At 44.1% G+C, this 18,327-nt stretch overlaps 1 long non-coding RNA gene across 1 annotated transcript in view; it reads left to right on the forward strand.

Annotated features, from left to right (window-relative positions):
* Positions 1-3,824, forward strand: part of LOC107970393 (uncharacterized) — an 81,436-nt gene extending 77,612 nt beyond the window's left edge. Inside the window, exon 3 of the long non-coding RNA XR_001712980.3 lies at positions 2,951-3,824. This is a non-coding gene — a long non-coding RNA (uncharacterized LOC107970393). The remainder of the gene's footprint in view (positions 1-2,950) is intronic.
* Positions 3,825-18,327: the final 14,503 nt, after the last annotated feature.

The raw sequence follows: 18,327 nt of genomic DNA on the forward strand, positions 1-18,327 counted from the left end.
ATGGCATGAACCCAGGAGGTGGAGCTTGCAGTGAGCCGAGATTGCGCCACTGCACTCCAGCCTGGGAGACAAAGCGAGACTCTATCTCAAGGGGGAAAAAAAAAAAAGAAGAAGAAGAAGGGAGGAGTATATCCTTCTTTCTCTCTTCATTCTCTCTGCCTTCTGGACTGCAGACATAATGGCTAGAGCTCCAGTAGCTATCCTGAGCCTTGGAAATGGAAGCCATAGAAAACAGTGCAACAAGATAGAAGACCTGGTTCCCTGACACCATGGAGGGCTGCACCAGCCCTGAGCTGGCTACCTCCAGATTACTTAAATCTGAGAAGGAAATAAACTCCTATTTCACTTTAGCTACTGTTACTCTGGGCTTCATTGTTACTTACCATCAGCTTGAAATCAAACGAATGCAACAAGCCTTTCTGAAGATACATTGAAAAGGGTCTTGTTTATCTAAAGAGTTTTCAGAAATCATCCCTCATTCTAGAGAAAGAATCATTTCCAACCTAGACGATGATTCTTTTCATGCCTTACCTTGTATTAAGCATTTAAACAAAACTGAATTGTGTGGGAACATATTTTATTCAGAGTTTCCATTTTTGATACAACTAATGAACTTAATAGTTTTATGAAACTCTCATTTTTTCAGCTACTTCTTCAGTCTACTTTCATGTCCCCTAAAGATAGAGAACGTTATGAGTGGCCTGGCTTTGTGCCCACCAGCTCTTAATTTATGACAGTGATTCTTTTAAAAATGCATCTTAAGCATTTTACAAACCAAATAGTAAAGATTATTCTGGCATGCCCATTGCATTATTATTATTGTTATTATTAATATTATTATTGTTATTATTATTTTCAGACAGGGTCTTGCTCTGTCACCCAGGCTGGAGTGCAGTGGCACAATCTCGGCTCACTGCAACCTCTGCCTCCTGGGCTCAAGCGATCCTCACACCTCAGCCTCCCTCCTCAGCCACCATGCCCAGCTAATTTTTTTATTTTTTGTAGAGATGATGTCTTGCTAGGTTGTCCAGGCTGGTCTCGAACTCCTAGGCTCAAGTGATCCTCCAGCCTCAACCTCCCAAAGTGCTGGGATGACAAGTGTGAGACACTGTGCCTAGTGCTATTATATTACTGATGGATTCAGAATATATGTATGACATAATAACCATCAATAACACACTTTTTTTAAAGGATGCTGTGGTTCCTGAAAGGTATAAAATAGCAGCTTCTGTCCTAAAAAGTATTATTATTTGTTGGGGCAATATGTACATGAAAAGATAAGTAGCATACAACGTGTTTATTAAGCATGATGCAATCAGCAAGTGATAGGTAATTCAGAAGTGGAGGAAGGACAGGGTATGATAAAAGCAAAGGAGGAAAGACAACCATGAAGACTAGAGAAATGAAGGGAATGGGTAGATCAGTTGGCTGGGACGGAAGTCTATTAAGTTCTTCCTGCCTCCTCTGGGTAGAATTACTGCATCTTCCCCACTGTGTTTCCACATTGCTTTCTGAATGCTTCTAATATCACACATAGTACAGGAGGGTGATGATACCATGAACTCTCTTATAGAGAGCCATTCTCATTTTTATAAGCCTCATACCTACCAGAGCTCCAGAAACATTTGTTATGTGGACTCCTAAAGGTCTAATGAGGCCAGGCGCAGTGGCTCACACCTGTAATCCCAGCACTTTGGGAGGCCAAGGTAGGCGGATCACTTGAGGTCAGGAGTTCAAGACCAGCCTGGCCATATGGTGAAACCCCATCTCTACTAAAATACAAGAATTAGCCAGGCATGGTGGTACTCAGGAGGCTGAGGCAGGAGAATCACTTGAACCTGGGAGGCGGAGATTGCAGTGAGCCAAGATCATACCACTGCACTCCAGCCTGGTGAGAGAGCAAGACTTCCTCTCAAAAAACGAAAATAAATAAGTAAAAGTCTGATGAATGAATATCATTTCTGATGAGTGCATATACTACATCTTTAAACAAATCATCCCCATCTATATTTTCCTTAAAATTACGTAAACAAATCCTGTTTATTGTAGAATGGTTCTAAAATACTTAGATAAACATAAAAACGGGAGTTAAAGCCCACATCTTAATATTTTCAGCATCCACAGATAAGACACAATCACCATGAATATTTTACTGCCCACCTTCCCCATCACACAGATAGTTTTCACTTTTTAAAGTCTGTCCTGGAAACCTGGATCTGCCTAATTTCTCTGAAATGGCTGTTCCAATATTTGTAGGATGTAGTGAATATATACATATAAATTTCAGAGTGTCCCGACTCAAGCTGGCTGAGCATGAACCCAGAAGCTAAGGCAGGCAGCAAGTTGGTGAAGTTAATCAAGTCCTGATTCAGCCCTTGTTGCATCAAAGACACGGTAACTCCAAGAGCAGTTAGTGCTTTACAGGTATGGTAAGTCCCCACTGAATGTCAGATGGGTTCTCAGAAACTACAACTTTCAGTGAAATGATGCATAATGAAAGCAATTTTCCCATAGGCTAATAAGAGTAAAGTTCCTCCGTTATATTTCTGGTCGTAAAAATGTCACCAAACTTGTAAATAGAGACCCAAAACACTTCTACTATTAACCACATGAAATAAATATGAGGTATATATGTATGTACATATGAAAAATTAATCAAAACGAGTACGATTTTTACCCAACTTTGGAAAATAAGTAATCAATGAGTGACAATGGTCGTGGTTGGTGGTGGGTTACACCAATGAATAAATGTTTGCAAAGGGAAAATTTTTGGGACCATCTCTGACCACCATGAAGTTCAAAAAGAAACAGTAACGAATACGGTGGCTTGTTGAGCATTTTTGTACTATGTTTTTTATTGTCTTGCATTTTTATGATTATTGTCTACTTTACAGATTTTTATTGGACAATAATTTGTATTCATTCATTCATTCATTCATTCATTTTCCAGCCTGCTTATTCCACTTCAAGGTCAGAGGTGACCAGAGTCCATCCCAGGAGCTCAGAGCACAAGGTGGGAATCAACCCTGGACAGGGCACCATTCCTTCCCTGGCACAATCACACTTAAACCCACTCTTACACTGGGACCACATAGACACACCAATGAACCTCGTGTGCACAGCTTTGGGATGTACAAGGAATCCGGAGTGCCTGGAGAAAACCTGCGCAGACATGCGGAGACAGTAAACTCACACAGACGGTTACCCCAGCTGGGAATCTATTTTTTCTCTTATCACTGTTGTAATGCAACAACATTGAATGAAACAACATTATTTGAGGATCTGCCAGAAGGGTTCTGAGTGGAGAGAATGGAGGAGAATCTCTTCAGAGAGCTTAAAGAATAACTCATCACAAGGTTCACAGGCAGCCACTCCTGAGGTTCCATTGTGAAACACTATCATTTCATTGGCTCCTTTTATTTAAAATAATTATAGGGGTGAAATTCAGATAACATAAAATTAAGCATTTTGAAGTGAACAATTCGGTAGCATTTAGTAATTCACAATGCTATGCCACCTCCTCCTCTATCTAGTTCCACATAAAATTTGGAACTAGATAAATTAGTTCCTCCGAAATAAAATTCCATACCCATCAGCAGTTTCTCCTCATTTTCCCCTTTCCGCATCCTCTGGCAACCCCAGCCTGTGTTCGGTCTCTATGGATTTAGCTATTCTAAATATTTCGGGTACATGGGACCAAACAATACGTGACCTTTTGTGTCTGGCTTCTTTCATGTAGCAGAATGCCTTCAAGGTTCGCCCACATCATAGTGTGTGTTAGTACTTCCATTTTATGGCTGAAATATATTCCATCGTATGTTTATAACACAATTTGTTTATTCTTTCATCCGTTGATGGACATCTGGACGATCCCTTTACTTTCACTAAGGCCTCTGTAAAAGGAAATATTTGCAGATCTGGAAATTTATAGACTGGGCCTCATAAATAGGGGGCAGTGGTTCATTTGGGGGTCACCATGTCAGATTGTATCATCCTCAATTTGGGGGTGTCTAGTGCACTTAAGTGCTCTTAGGGCTACAAATCATGGGACTCAGAAAAACTCATAAACTCCATACTTGCGTCTCAACTTTAAAACAACTAAGTGAGACAATCAGGACAGAAGAAATTGTCCCATTTTATAGATGTCAAACCTGAATTCCAGAGACTAGAAGTTAAATACCCTGGCTGGGAAGTGTTAAGAGTCAGGGGACGCCCCCAAGCCTTCTGACCAAACACAGCCCCTGCCTCCTTTAAACAGTTATCATTGACAATAACTGCATTGAAAGACACAGACTCGGGTAGGAGGGAGACTTGAGTGTCAGGAATAAATTTAGTGGTGAATAAATGGAAGTGAACAATTGCAAGTCTATGAGAGCAGGAATGAGACTGGTGCCCAAAGACAGAGAAGGCTTTTCTTGACCTAAACACTCCATCCTCATTGTCCTCCATCTACTGCCCACACAGCAAGGCATTTGACCAGCAATTCACATTTCTTCTCTATGGATCCTGTTTCCTGAAAACCTGGGAAGGTGGCTTCCTTGGATATGGTGGGCATAGGGTGGGCATAGGGTGGGCAGAGAATGTTTGGTATGGGAGGCAGGCAATATACTGCCTCCCTACATGTAGAGGTACTTTGGCAATCCCTGTGGAATGAATGAATGAAGATGGTTCAAAGCACTTTTGAAACCTTTGCATTGAAAACAAAAGCAAAAATCTCTATCAAACAGTGGCCATCAATAGTTCAATGTCTGTGCCTTTCCCCCTCCTCCAGGGAGGAAGAGGAGCAGAACTTTCTTATGTAAACTAGTTAGGGTGAGGCTATCCTGCTGTACCAAAGAGGCCCCAACATGCCAGTGACTTAGAACAGACAGTTTCAATCTCTCTCATGTGTAGTTCCAGGTGAGCGTTCCACGCTGGTATGAAGCTCTGCTCTGCCTGGTCATTCTGAGACCCTGCTTCTTTCCAAGTCACTGCTCTGTGATACCATTGTCACTTGCATGTCAAAGCTTGGTTGCAGCCAGGCATGGTGGCTAACGCCTGTAATCCAAACACTTTGGGAGGCTGAGGCAGGTGGATCGGCTGAGGCAGGTGGATCCCCTGAGGTCAGGAGTTTGAGTCCAGCCTGGCCAACATGGCGAAACCCCATCTCTACTAAAAATACAAAAATTCGCCAGGCGTGGTGGCATGTGCATGTAATCCCAGCTACTTGGGAGGCTGAGACAGGAGAATCACATGAACCCAGGAGGCAGAGGTTGCAGCGGGCTGAGATAGCACCACTGCACTCTAGCCTAGGCAACAGAGCAAGGATGCATCTCAAAAAAAAAAAAAAAAAAAAAAAAAAAAAAAAAGGCTTGGTTGCTGCAGGTTCCAACTGTCCAGCTGGAGAAAAGAGAACAAAAGCATGAAGGAGGAATGCTCATTCTTTTAATGCCAGTAAGAATTATGCATATAATTTCTGCTCATATTCTATTGGCAAGAACTTTGTCACATAACCATACTACTATTACTGCAATGAAGGCAGGACAATGTAGTCTACCTGTGTGCCCTAGAAGAAAGGGAGAATTGATTTTGCATTTCCCTCACCACCTACATGCTTGCAGTTTATTTTTAGAAAGTAGCATAGAAGCCTCACGTCCATGCCCAGATAGAAGGGCCTCTCTATTTAGCTGGCATTTTTTTCCCTGGCCTGCCCAGCCCCACATGGAAGGGAGTCAACTTTGAAGGGTAAAGATGAGCACAGACTTTTGCTTGGGAAGAAGGACCCCTCAGTCTGGAAAGGTGAAAGACGGAGGGAAAACCATTGAGACTGATGAAATCAAACACAGATGGCCTGTGTACAATGAACGCTCAATCCCTACAGGGTTATCTCCTCTGACATTTGAAAAAAATGTATTAATAAATTTAAGACAAGATGCTCAGCTTCACATAGCGGGCAATAAATGTGTGGAGTTTTTAGAAAAGTTTCTAACAACACAGGGATTGACCGTTCAACTTGACTTCAGGGAGTATACCAATGGCCCCTAACACACACACACAGACACACACAGACACATACCACCACCACTATCATCCACTATATCCCTTTGGGGTGGGTCCCTAGTAACAAATAGGGGATGGGGACGAGGCTGGCCCAACTTTTGCCTAGGTACCCATCAAGAACCTTGAACCAAGCCCAAGCCCTGACTGCCCAGGAGCAAGCCGGCCTTAAATGGCATTCATTGATGTCACAGCCACCTGCAACAAGAGCTCTTTCCTGGGTACTTAAAATGACACCAGGAAGCTTTTCGGGAAGAAAAAACTGTCAAGTGGCAAATGAAACCCGTCGATGGCTATCTTCATAATTTGGAGACTCTCAAACGGAAAACCATTTTTTTTTTTTTTGAGATGGAGTCTCGCTCTGTCGCCCAGTCTGGAATACAATGGCGCCATCTCGGCTCACTGCAAGCTCCGCCTCCTGGGTTCACTCCATTCTCCTGCCTCAGCCTCCCTAGTAGCTGGGACTACAGGCGCCCGCCACCACGCCTGGCTAATTTTTGTATTTTTAGTAGAGACGGGGTTTCACCTTGTTAGCCAGGATGGTCTCGATCTCCTGACCTCGTGATCCGCCCACCTCGGCCTCCCAGAGTGCTGGGATTACAGGCCTGAGCCACCGCGCCTGGTAGAAAACCATTTTTAAAATCTTTCTCCCTGGCAGGGCCGTGGCCCACGGAGGCTTCCTTCCCCAAGGCCAGCAGAAAGACAGCTTCACCTCTCTATTGTGATTAGGGCTCCCGCGATGCTAAGGACTCGCCCCGGATATCAGAGCCCCTCTCAGACCATGTGGGCCCGCAAGGCAAGGTCCAGATTACTTCCTTTGATTTTCCAGAAGCTTAGCTGCTGAGACACAGTGGAAATTTTGATTGCATTTTCCACACCTTCCGGTTCATCTCATCCCTAAGTAGGTGCTATGGATTATTTCAACAGTGTCAGATGGGAAATAAATTCTCATGCAAGCAAAAGGCCACAAACACGAGGGCTTGGGGGTGGGGTGGAGGGAGAGGAGAGGAGAGGGAAATGAGAAATTTGATGCTGACATATTGCAGGCTAAAGAAACATCTTTTGCTCTTTTCCTGCCCTAAGAATAAAAACTCCCTGATAGGGCTGCACTCCTCTTCCCTATTAAGGAGATGTGGTTTGGGCTAGAGGAACAACTGTTCCCAATAAACAGGTGGGCAGCCCGGCTTTCCCTTTCTTTTCCTTTGGAAGTCATATTCGCTCTTGTTTGTGGCCCTAGAAATCCTCCCTACCACGGATTACACTTTGTTTGAATTAATAAAGCCTCATGGGGTTTATTGCTGTTTTTAGGGCCCAGCCCCTTATTTGGCTTTGGCAAAGGACACTTCCCTGCTGATTCATAGCGCTCCTATTGTACAGGGCACATGGAGGAGAGAAGGACGTGAGGAGGCTGTGGACCAGGGGACAAAAGACTCAAACAATAACACAAAGGCATGGGATGAGTGTGTGTGTGATGATCTCTGTTCCTGTGTGATTAAGCACAGCCGCTTGTGTGAATATAGTTGGCTATTGTTTTGATGAGAAGGGCCTTTTGGAGCCTGTTTATCCCATTAGATGTCACTAATATAAAAAAAGACAGGGTGGTAATAATGGGAAACTTTGTGGTCAGATAAACTTGGGTTCAACTGTTGGCTCCCCCACCTATTGGCTGTGTGCCCCATTATTTAACCTCTTTGAGCCTCAGTTTCTTCACTTGCAAAATCAGATGAAGAACATTATAGGAGACCGGACGCGGTGGCTCACGCCTATAATCCCAGTGCTTTGGAAGGCCAAGCCAGGAGGATCACTTGAGGCCAGGAGTTTGAGACCAGCCTGGGCAACACAGAAAGACCCTGTCTCTACAAAAAATAAAAATAAATTAGCTGGGTGTGGTGGCACATGCTTATAGTCCTGGCTACTTGGGAGGTGGAGGTGGGAGGATTGCTTGAGCCCGGGAGTTTGAGGTTGCAGTGAGCTGTGATCACCCCACTGTTCTCCATCCTCAGTGACAGAGCAAGACCCTGTCTCAAAAAGCAAGAACAACAACAACAAAAACCTCACTATGGGAGGTAGATGGCTAATGGAACATGGCAGTGTGGAGAGGGGTCACTAGGGAGAGGCTGGTTTGGTAGCCAGCAGGAAGCCTCTCAGGGCCACAGTTAACTTGGCAAATTTGTCACGGTTGGGTTTAGTCATGCAGGCTCAGGAATCTGATGTCTCACACCATGAGGGTGACCATTTTTTTCAGGGTCCAATTAACATTAACCTGGCTTATAGAGACTGACGTACAAACCAAAGTGCCCAGTCACTGATTCAAAGCAAGAAACCAAGTCACTCAGAGGACCAGAGACTCCCTTCCCCAGTCAGGGCATTCCAAGTCAATGGGTGAGTATGTGGGAAGCTTGGCTAAGGAACAAGGGAAACTGATTAAATTGATTAAATAAATGGCCTATTATCTGCTTACTCCTTTAGCCCATCTCCCAGGATTCTCCTGTTCCTCACACCACAGTTGCACCAGGGAGCTTGCTTTTCTGAGAATGTGCCACATTCTCCATTATGCACATTTGTTGGGTCCCCACCCGGCATTCTTTCCTCTCCTAACAAACAATGCTCAACTTTTTCTCCTGGCATCTTACACACACACACACCATGAGCTTCAGGGACACTGATTTCACTCCCAGCTGCTGCTCCAGGGTGGCAAAAAAAAAAAAAAAAAAAAAAAAAAAGAGTCCATTACAAACTCCATGCCTCAGGTAAACCACCAATCAGGGCAGATATGTGACTTCATTTGACCCAGTCAGGGTGGCTCTCAGGGATCTTATTGGAACTATGGGGAGAGTGCTCTGTCTTCCTTTGACCTGTGCAGCATGTGGATTTTCTTCTGAAACAGCTGCAGCCAATTTGCCTCAGTGAGGGAAGATGAGGATGACACTGACACACAGAGGAAGGCCAAGCCCAGAAAATCATAAAATAGGTCTGAAGTCCTGATCAAGCCATGCCTGAAGCCTGCATGATTCCTCTGGAAACATTGTTCTCAATTTGGGGGTGGGGGTAGGTAGACAGTACTGCCCCTTGGGGCATTTTGGAAATGTAAGGGGTTCTTTTGTTTGTCATGGTGACTGGGAATGTTACTGCCATTTAGTCTACAGTCAGGAATGTTAGACGTTCTACAATGTGTGGCAGAGAACTGTCCACAGTCCTGCCAGACTTGTGTATGTCTTACCCAACAGCAATGTTGGTGTGCACACTGCATCAGGAACTGGAATCAAAGTCTGGTAGGCAGAATCGTGGCTCCCAGAGACGTCCACGTTCTCACCCAGAATCTGTGAATGGTACCTTTCCGTGGCAATGGGGACTTTGCACAGATGTGACTAGGGATCTTGAGAGCAGTCATTGTCCTGGATTATCTGTTTGGGCCTGATGTAATCACAGCACTCCTCAAAGAAGGGACACAGGAGAAATCAGAGTCAGAGGAGAAAGTGATATGGTGAGAGAAACAGAGATTGGAGTGATGTACTTTGAAGATGGAGGAAGGGGCCCCAAGCCAAGAAACGCAGGCGGCCACTAGAAGTTGAATAAGGTAAGATATAGGCCTCTCTCCTCAGAGCCTCTGTGAGGGACCAGCCGTGGCAACACCTTGACTTTAGCACAGAAACTGGATTTGGACTTCTGACCTCTAGAACTGTCTGGGAATAAATCTGTGTGGTTTTAAGCCACTAAACTTGTTGTAATTTGTTATAGCAACCACAGGAAACTAATACAAAGTTATGCCTGAAGGACTCAAGGCAGCCGGTTTTGTTTTGTTTTAATGGGAGATGTGTTTATGGGGATGTTTTCCCACTCATCTTGAGGCAGGGTGCATCCAGTGCTGCTTCCTCCTGAGGGATCAGGCTTCTGGAAGTCTTGCTTCTCCTCCTGTGGGCTGGCAGAGGACGGTGGAGAAGCCATCACACAAAACTACTGTTTGTGCATGGCTAACAAATGTGATTTTATAGCATTCTGGGCGTTTCACATCATGAAGTGGGAACTGGGGCTCCGCACTAGGCACTTCTTCTGTTTCCTCTTCTCCTCTTCTGGAAAGGGATGCAGGAGATCTTTTGCAAGGGGCATGTTTCTGTGGGTGGGTCATCACCTCCAGAAAGGCAGCTGATCCATTTGATTGCTATAATTAACTGAGGCTAGCCCCTGGCTCTGTTTTACGTATAGACCCAGCGTGCTTTTTTTCACAAATATAGACAATGTTTTCCAGGGAAGATGGGCTTTACTTTATTCCAAAGTTTACCAACAGTCATTCCCATTCCATGAGAAAATCACATGAACTATGGCCAAGGCTACTTGGGGCCCACCTCCCTGTACTGGCCTGCACTTGTCACAGTCATGCTTATGGGGATTCTGAGTATGGATGTGAACATCTCACCCCTTATGTTGTCTTCTGGAGTAGCTGTACTCAGACATTTACATATTAAAATACACATCATTTTGTTACAAATATGTTCCTTTCCTTCTTCCTCTGTGACCTCTATGACCTAGTTAGACCCTCATAGTGCTTCTTTTTTCTTTTTCTTTGTGGAAAATATGGATGCCTGTAGGTTGTATTATGCACTAATTCCATTTCAGGAGATACAAACTATTTTTTAGAGAGAAGGGACTTTAGGTCAGATAGGGCTGATAAATACAGCTCTCAGATGTGGTTGTTGCTGTGAGCACCTGCTATCTGAGTAACTATGTCTCCTCTGGTGACCCTCCTCACCTCTAGAGCTGGCATGATGAGCCCATGCAGTATGTCCTGCCAGTCCCCACTCCCTTGTCTATAACAGATGCCATTAGTTCAGTACAGCACCATTTTCCATTGCAATGGGATTTAGTCTAAAATTTCTTCTCATCAGAATGTTAGAAGCAGCCACCGCCCATAGACAGGAGTTAGTACAGGAGATCACTTACCTGTGAATCCAGAACAGGCAGATCCTTTTGCCTCAACATCCTTCTCTCCTGCCCCAGGGCCATTGCAGGCTTGGCTTAGAACTCTGCCCCTCACCCCCATCCATGAGGCGGGTGACAGGAGCCCCTTCTCCCCGCGCTTGCCTCTCTCGTTGCATGCATCTCACAGTTTGAAAAGTGGCTGTTTTTCGTTTTTCATTTTATTTCTTGAGACAGAGTCTTGTTCTGTCGCCCAGGCTGTAGTGCAGTAGCATGATCTTGGCTCACTGCAACCTTGACCTCCTTGGTTCAAGTGATCCTCCCAACTCAGACTCCTGAGTAGCTGGGACTATAAGTGTGCTACCACCACACCCAGCTAATTTTTATTTTTATTTTTTTTATAAAAATGGGCACCATGTTGGCTTGGCTGGTCTCGAATTCCTGGTCTCAAGTGGTTCTCCCACCTTGGCCTCCCAGAGTGCTGAGATTATAGGTGTGAGCCACTGTGCCCGGCCGAAAGTGACTGTTTATTTCTCTCCCCCTCCAAATGCAAGCTTTTTGAGCACAGAAGCTGTGATACATTCCTTGAGATGAACTCAGCGCCTGATAGGGAGTAGGAGCTCCGTAAATCTTTGATTAAATCGGGCAGGCAGCTGGACTCAGCCAACATGTGCCATCCAGGTCTCTAGCCCCTGTCCCCTACCAAGATTTATTGATTCCCTTCAACCTTCTGACGGCGATTTTTCATTGAGCTGTGCTCATCTAATTGAGTTGGTCCATTTGTACTGCTCTTAAGGGCCTGAGAGTGAACACATGTCATTCTTGGTTACCCAGCTGCCAAGAACCCCTCCTAGACAGGACAGGTGGGAGGGAAGACACTCCTCCCTTTCTGCGGGTAGAGGAAGTGTGTCACTCAGGACTTCGAACCTGAAAGGAGGGACACTAGAACGCAGAGCCAGTTAGAGACAATTAGCAGCAGCTGCAGTGGGACCTGCAGTCTAGTGGTGCGGTGGATGTGTCCAGGGCCACAGCGTCCAGTAGGACAGAGGTGAGCACATCCGGGGACAGGGGAGCAGGAATGAATGTGCAGTCGTGATGATTACAGCAGTGGCCTATGCAGGTGGCTCCTGAGAGGGGGTCTTGTCTAGCCCATGTCTAATTGGGTTCTGTTGGAGCCCAGTTCCCCAGCTCCTTGTCAATTACATGAGTTCCCAGATACCTTTCCAATCAATCCCTGCCCTCACTCCTGTCCCCGATTCCTGCTCCTTTCCCTACAGGCCCCTTCATCCCGTTTCACCCACTAGATCTTCATCCTCACTGCCCCATCCCTGAATGGAATCTACCTGGCTTCCCACCCTACCCCCAACACACATCAGATCAGTGCCCAGATCTGAGCAGTCACTGGGGCCCCAGTACCCCATCTTTGTAGCTGCACCACGAGGCTTCCCTCAGTTCCAGCAAGGGAGCAAGGGAAGCTGCCCAGCTTCGGGGAGAGCAGGATTGGGATTTCCCTGTTAGTGTTCCCATCCATGAAATCTAGAGAAGCTTTTGGAGTAAGACGCATGTTCATTTTTTACAGATACATATGTTTCATTTTTATTGTCCAAAACCATATTTAAAGAGGAATTATTTTCCAAGTTTAAAAAGGAGCCCAATCAGCTCTCCTAGCCAGTGAACCCACATGGCTGGTGAGAAGCAGCTTTGGTTTCTTCTTGCTCTGCCCAAGGGCCTATCTAGATCATAAAAGAGCAACATTAATCTTAAATGACTCCTTGCTTTGTTACCCTGGGAAGGGCTCCAAACTCAATGAAATCCTCCTGCCACGATAACAACAACAATGACCAGGAATGTGTGGTGAGCACTTGCCCAGCACTCAGCTCAGCCTCCCACACATTGCAGAGATGATTTCATTTGCTGTCACAACAATTCCATATGCCCGGCACAGTCATGCCCTGTCTGTCAACAGGGAAATGGAGGCACTGAGGGACTTTCCCAAGGTCACGTAGCTGGCAACGGCAGTCTTGGACACTAACCCCTAAAGGAAGAAAAAAACAAGGGAAAAGAAGTTGGAAGAACGAGGGAAATGTTATAGACTGGCAGAGTAACAACTCCTGGAAAAAAATTTGGGATTGCCTAACAATCCTGATTTAGAATCTGGAGCAAAGAGGCCATGCAAAGGATTGCATGCCAAACAAAGTACATTTTATGATAATAATTTTTAAAATACTGTGGGTTTTTTAATATAATGATTGGGTGACCAAATAGAACTATCTGTCATCCTTCCTCCAAAACAATAAGCAAACTTTCTCTTATGAAAAGGGGACTGCAATAACATTTTTTTTCTTCTTTTTGAGACAGGGTCTCATTCTGTTGCCCAGGCTGAAGTGCAGTGGTGCAATCTCAGTTCACTGCAACCTCTGCCTCCTGGCCTCAAGTGATCCTCCCTGCTCAGCCTCCTGAGTAGCGGGGACTACAGGCATGCACTACCCTACCCAGCTAATTTTTGTATTTTTTTGTAGAGGTGGGGTTTGGCCATGTTGCTCAGGCTGGTCTCAAATTCCTGGACTCAAGTGATCTGCCAGCCTCTGCCTCCCAAAGTGCTGGTTTTACAGGCGTGAGCCACCGCACCTAGCCTGCAATAACAATTTAATACAAACACACTATTCTGGAAAAGCACACACAATGTTTCAAAATCCTTCAGTGATGATGGAACTTCAGTGATGATGGAGTTAGATTATGATAAGAGCAGAGGAAGAACCATATTACTAGAGGATTTGGTTTGGAGGCCTCCCAGGCGGAGCTCAAGATTGCTGAGCTGTAGGCTGCCGTGGAGCACAACTCTTAGACAGTGCTCTATTCCACCCTGGGCCTGTGCTTTGGAGGGTTCTATATATTAAACATATGCACACCAAAATGCACATGTCAAATAACACAAAGAAGGCTTGGTCACTGGTATTTGGTGCTCAATGCTGGCATAGCCCAACTCGTAGCCCTAAAACATCTGCTCTATTGACTAACACTATTCAGGCCCCAGAGAAATGCTTCTCCATATCTCTTGCCCTATATTTTCAAAACAAAAAAATGACTATATCTGAAAGCCATGGTTTGTTGGTTGTATCACTGCCCAAACTGGGATGGACACTGTTTTTGGGGTGCAGGGAGATCTGAGTAGTGGAAGAAGTTAGATGAAAGACAAATCAGTTAACAAGTTCTTATTCTCAGTGTGAATGCAATGGATTCTTGTACAATGAAGCACCATTCCCCAGTACTGTCAAACATCCATTTTCTTACTTCTCCTTGGATTCCCATATGTGGCTCCAGAGGCCCTCCCTGGTGCAGTACTTGCCACTGCTGCACCACGGAGGGCCTCTGGCAGCCTTGGATTGTTCTTCAGTATTAAACATCACTCTTCAATTTGTACATACCATCAATTCTCATTATTAGAGGTAGTTATGTTCTAAAAAAAAGCCACCAAGAACACTGAATTAGCAAATAATGAACCATTGCTCCTAAGGGAAATACACGGCTAGGTTCCTGTGAGCATCTGGTCACATTTCATCAACTAATCAATACATAACCTCACTTTATGTGTTATGTATATATATATTAGTATATATATGTATATATTATATATACATATATATATAATAAATATATATCAGTATATTTATATTAGTAAATATATATTAGTATATTGTATATTTTAAAACAAGTAGAAGAGAGGAATTTCAATATTCTCACCACAAATAAATGATAAATGTTTGAAGTGCTGGGTTTGCTATTTAGCCTGATATGGTGATTACACAATGTGTATATGTATTAAAACATTACATTGTGCCTCATAAATACATACAATTATGTGTCAATTAAAAATAAAATAGGTCAGGCACAAGTGGCTCACACTTGTAATCCCAACACTTTAGGAGGCTGAGGTGAGAGGAATGCTCGAGGCCAGGAGTTTGAGAGCAGGCTGGGCAACATAGGGATACCCTGTCTCTTAAAAAAAAATAATCGAAAATTAGCCAGGCTTGGTAGTGTGCACCTGCAGTCCCAGCTTCTCCAGAGGCTAAGGCAGGAGGATCGCTTGAGCCTAGGAGGTCAAGGCTGCAGCAAGCCATGTCTTGTCACTGCACCCCATCCTGGGGGACAGAGGAAGACCTTATCTTTAAAAAATAAATAAAATAAAACTTAAAACAAATAAATAAAAAATATATATAGTCGATTCATTAACAGTGAGTTCACAGCCAATAGTACTGTAACTCATGCCTGAACGAAGCGTATCTAGTAGCCCGTATTCTCTCAGTAAAGCACATGAAAGCCCCTTGCACTTAATGACACTAGATAGCACTTCAGCACCACATTTGGGAGCCATTTCAAACAGTGAGTCAGTGAAAAAATACAAAAATTTAAAAATCATGACACTAAATAGACTGAGGAAAGGACACTTTACGTAGGAGAGCTGAAGCAGGAAGGCAGAGTGTCACGTTGTTTGACCTCAGCTTAGGAATGTTCGGTAGGGTGACACCTTTTTCACTGCTCTGCACATGCCAGCAAATGACCTCCAAAGCGCTGAGTGTTGATTATGAGGTGGCAAAGAAATTTTATCAAGGAAGATAATTCATAAATATGGAATCTGTGAATACTGAGGATAACCAGTATGTGGATCTAGATGCAACTTGTGTGAAATGATATCAACTTTTTATGTTACATTAATTAGTTGGGATTGGAACACTAAAATTGTAAATAGCTTTTTTTTTTTTTTTTTTTTTGAGACGAAGTCTCGCTCTGTCGCCCAGGCTGGAGTACAGTGGTGCCATCTCAGCTCACTGCAAGCTCTGCCTCCCAGGTTCATGCCATTCTCCTGCCTCAGGCTCCCAAGTAGCTGGGACTACAGGTGCCCGCCACCACTCCCAGCTAATTTTGTTTTGTATTTTTAGCAGAGACGAGGTTTCACCGTGTTAGCCAGGATGGTCTTGATCTCCTGACCTCGTGATCTGCCCGCCTTGGCATCCAAAAGTGCTGGGATTACAGGTGTGAGCCAGTGCTCCCGGCCCAAATAGCTTTTTTTAATAAAAAGATATAATAAGATTTAATTACATTTTCAATAAACAAATGAAAAATTTCATCTTTTTTTGAATAATTTTGGTCTAAAATGTTCATATTCACTAGTTATAATTTGGCTTTTACTTTTAATAGAAAAACTTAAATATTTTAGAAGAAATTCAAAAACATTTAATTTTTTACATTTCTTTATATTTTTGTGAAAATATATTAAAATTTTGTGTACTTTGAATATATTTTCTTTTTTTTTTTTTTGAGACAGAGTTTTGCTCTTGTTGCCCAGGCTAGAGTACAATGGTGAGATCTCAGCTCACCGCAACCTCTGCCTCCTGGGTTCAAGTGATTCTCCTGCCTCAGCCTCCTGAGTAGGTGGGATTACAGGTATACGCCACCACGCCCAGCTAATTTTGTATTTTTAGTAGAGATGGGGTTTCTCCGTGTTGGTCCGTGACCTCAGATGATTCGCCCGCCTCAGCCTCCCAAAGTGCTGGGATTAGAGGCGTGAGCCACCGCACCCGGCTATATTTGCCTTTTTTAAAAAACTCTAATCTCATGACAGATTACGCTTTCATTATTTAATTGTTTATATCATTGCTGTAAAGGAAAAGAAAATTAAGTGAATACTTTATTACAATAATATAATTAATAATGTTGCTAAAATCGAGGCAAGTAAATTAGTTTTATGGAACAAAGGCTGTGATAACATATGAATTATGTACGTCTTTATTTTGTTACTCAGCTAGATCTTGCCAGCCCATCAGCAGACCAGACATGTCCTATAATCATAAAATCGAGGCCGGGCATGAGGCTCACGCCTATAATCCCAGCATTTTGGGAGGCCAAGCTCAGTGGATTGCTTGAGCACAGGGGTTTGAAACCAGCCTGGCCAACATAGTGAAACCCCTAAAAATACAAAAATTATCTGGACATGGGAGACTGAGGGAGGAGAATCGCTTGAGCCTGGGAGGCGGAGGTTGCAGTGAGCTGAGATCATGCTATTGCACTCCAGCCTGGGCGACACAGCGAGACTGTGTCTCAAAAAAATAATAATAAAAATAAATAAATAAAATAATAAAATTCAGATGTCTTTAATAGTTTGTTGACATGCAGTCATATAAAAGTCAGAGCTTTATACATATTTAAAATTTTTGTTGTTACAAAGATAACTGTATCAAGGTAGAGGATAAAACATGTTTTATTTAACTTTTTGTTGTCGATGTTGTTGTTGTTTTGAGATGGAGTCTCACTCTGTCGCCCAGGTTGGAGTGCAGTGGTGTGATCTCAGCTCATTGCAACCTTCTCCTCTTGAGTTCAAGCAATTCTCCAGCCTCAGCCTTCCAAGTAGCTGGGATTAAAGGCGCCTGCCACCACGCCTGGCTAATTTTTTGTATTTTTAGTAGAGATGGGGTTTCATCATGTTGGCCAGGCTGGTCTCGAACTCCTGACCTCAAGTCATCCGCCCACCTTGGCCTCCTGAAGTGCTGGGATTATAGGTGTGAGCCACTGCACCTGGCTACTTAACAGTTTGTTGGCTTGATGTATTACCTCTTCACATTTAGACAAATGGTATGTGGAGTTCCATCCATGCCCTTGCACTAGGACCCATCCACATCTTGGTGGACCTGCCTCTGTGAAGATTGAGGGCATAGGCGGTATTCTGGGGTCTGTATCCCAGAAAATCAGCATCCCAGCTTAGCAGATATTCTGATATTCTGATTAGGTCTAGCCCCAAATTGCAGAAAAACAGATGGCAACAGCATCAAGTCAGTTAGAAATTCTCCAATAATAGTGCTAAACATTGTCATAGGGTTGGAAAAGGCCACCCTAGCAGACTGGTGGCTGGAAGTGGTGAGATTCAGAAAATGCACAGTGGCCGTGACAATCACCACAGGGAGAGAATCCTTGAGAAGCTGATGGGCTCAGAAGGCCACTTGTTTTGATGAACAGAACATGAAATCAACTCATTTTGCTGTCCTACTCTGGAGGAACTGCAGCAGACCTCTGCAATGGGTCTGCATCCAGGTCCCGGGCACCAGGGCCCATCCTGAGCATGGAGGGTTCCAGGCAACAGAAGCTGGGTCTGTCCTGAGGCTTCCACCTCTGATTACCCCCAAACCAAAGCTTCTCTAGAGCATATTTATAGGAAGCTAAAGATAAGATGTGGAGCCCACCTGCTCAGGTTAATGACATCACCTCCAAGTATTGAAGTTGGGTCCTTCAATCAGATTTAAGATTTATTTATGGCTGGGTGCAGTGGCTCATGGCTGTAATCCCAGCACTGTGGGAGGCTGAAGCTGGCAGATCACTTGAGGCCAG

This window comes from Pan troglodytes, chromosome 1 (assembly GCF_028858775.2).
Source record: "Pan troglodytes isolate AG18354 chromosome 1, NHGRI_mPanTro3-v2.0_pri, whole genome shotgun sequence".
In the NCBI taxonomy this organism is placed as follows: Eukaryota; Metazoa; Chordata; class Mammalia; order Primates; family Hominidae; genus Pan; species Pan troglodytes.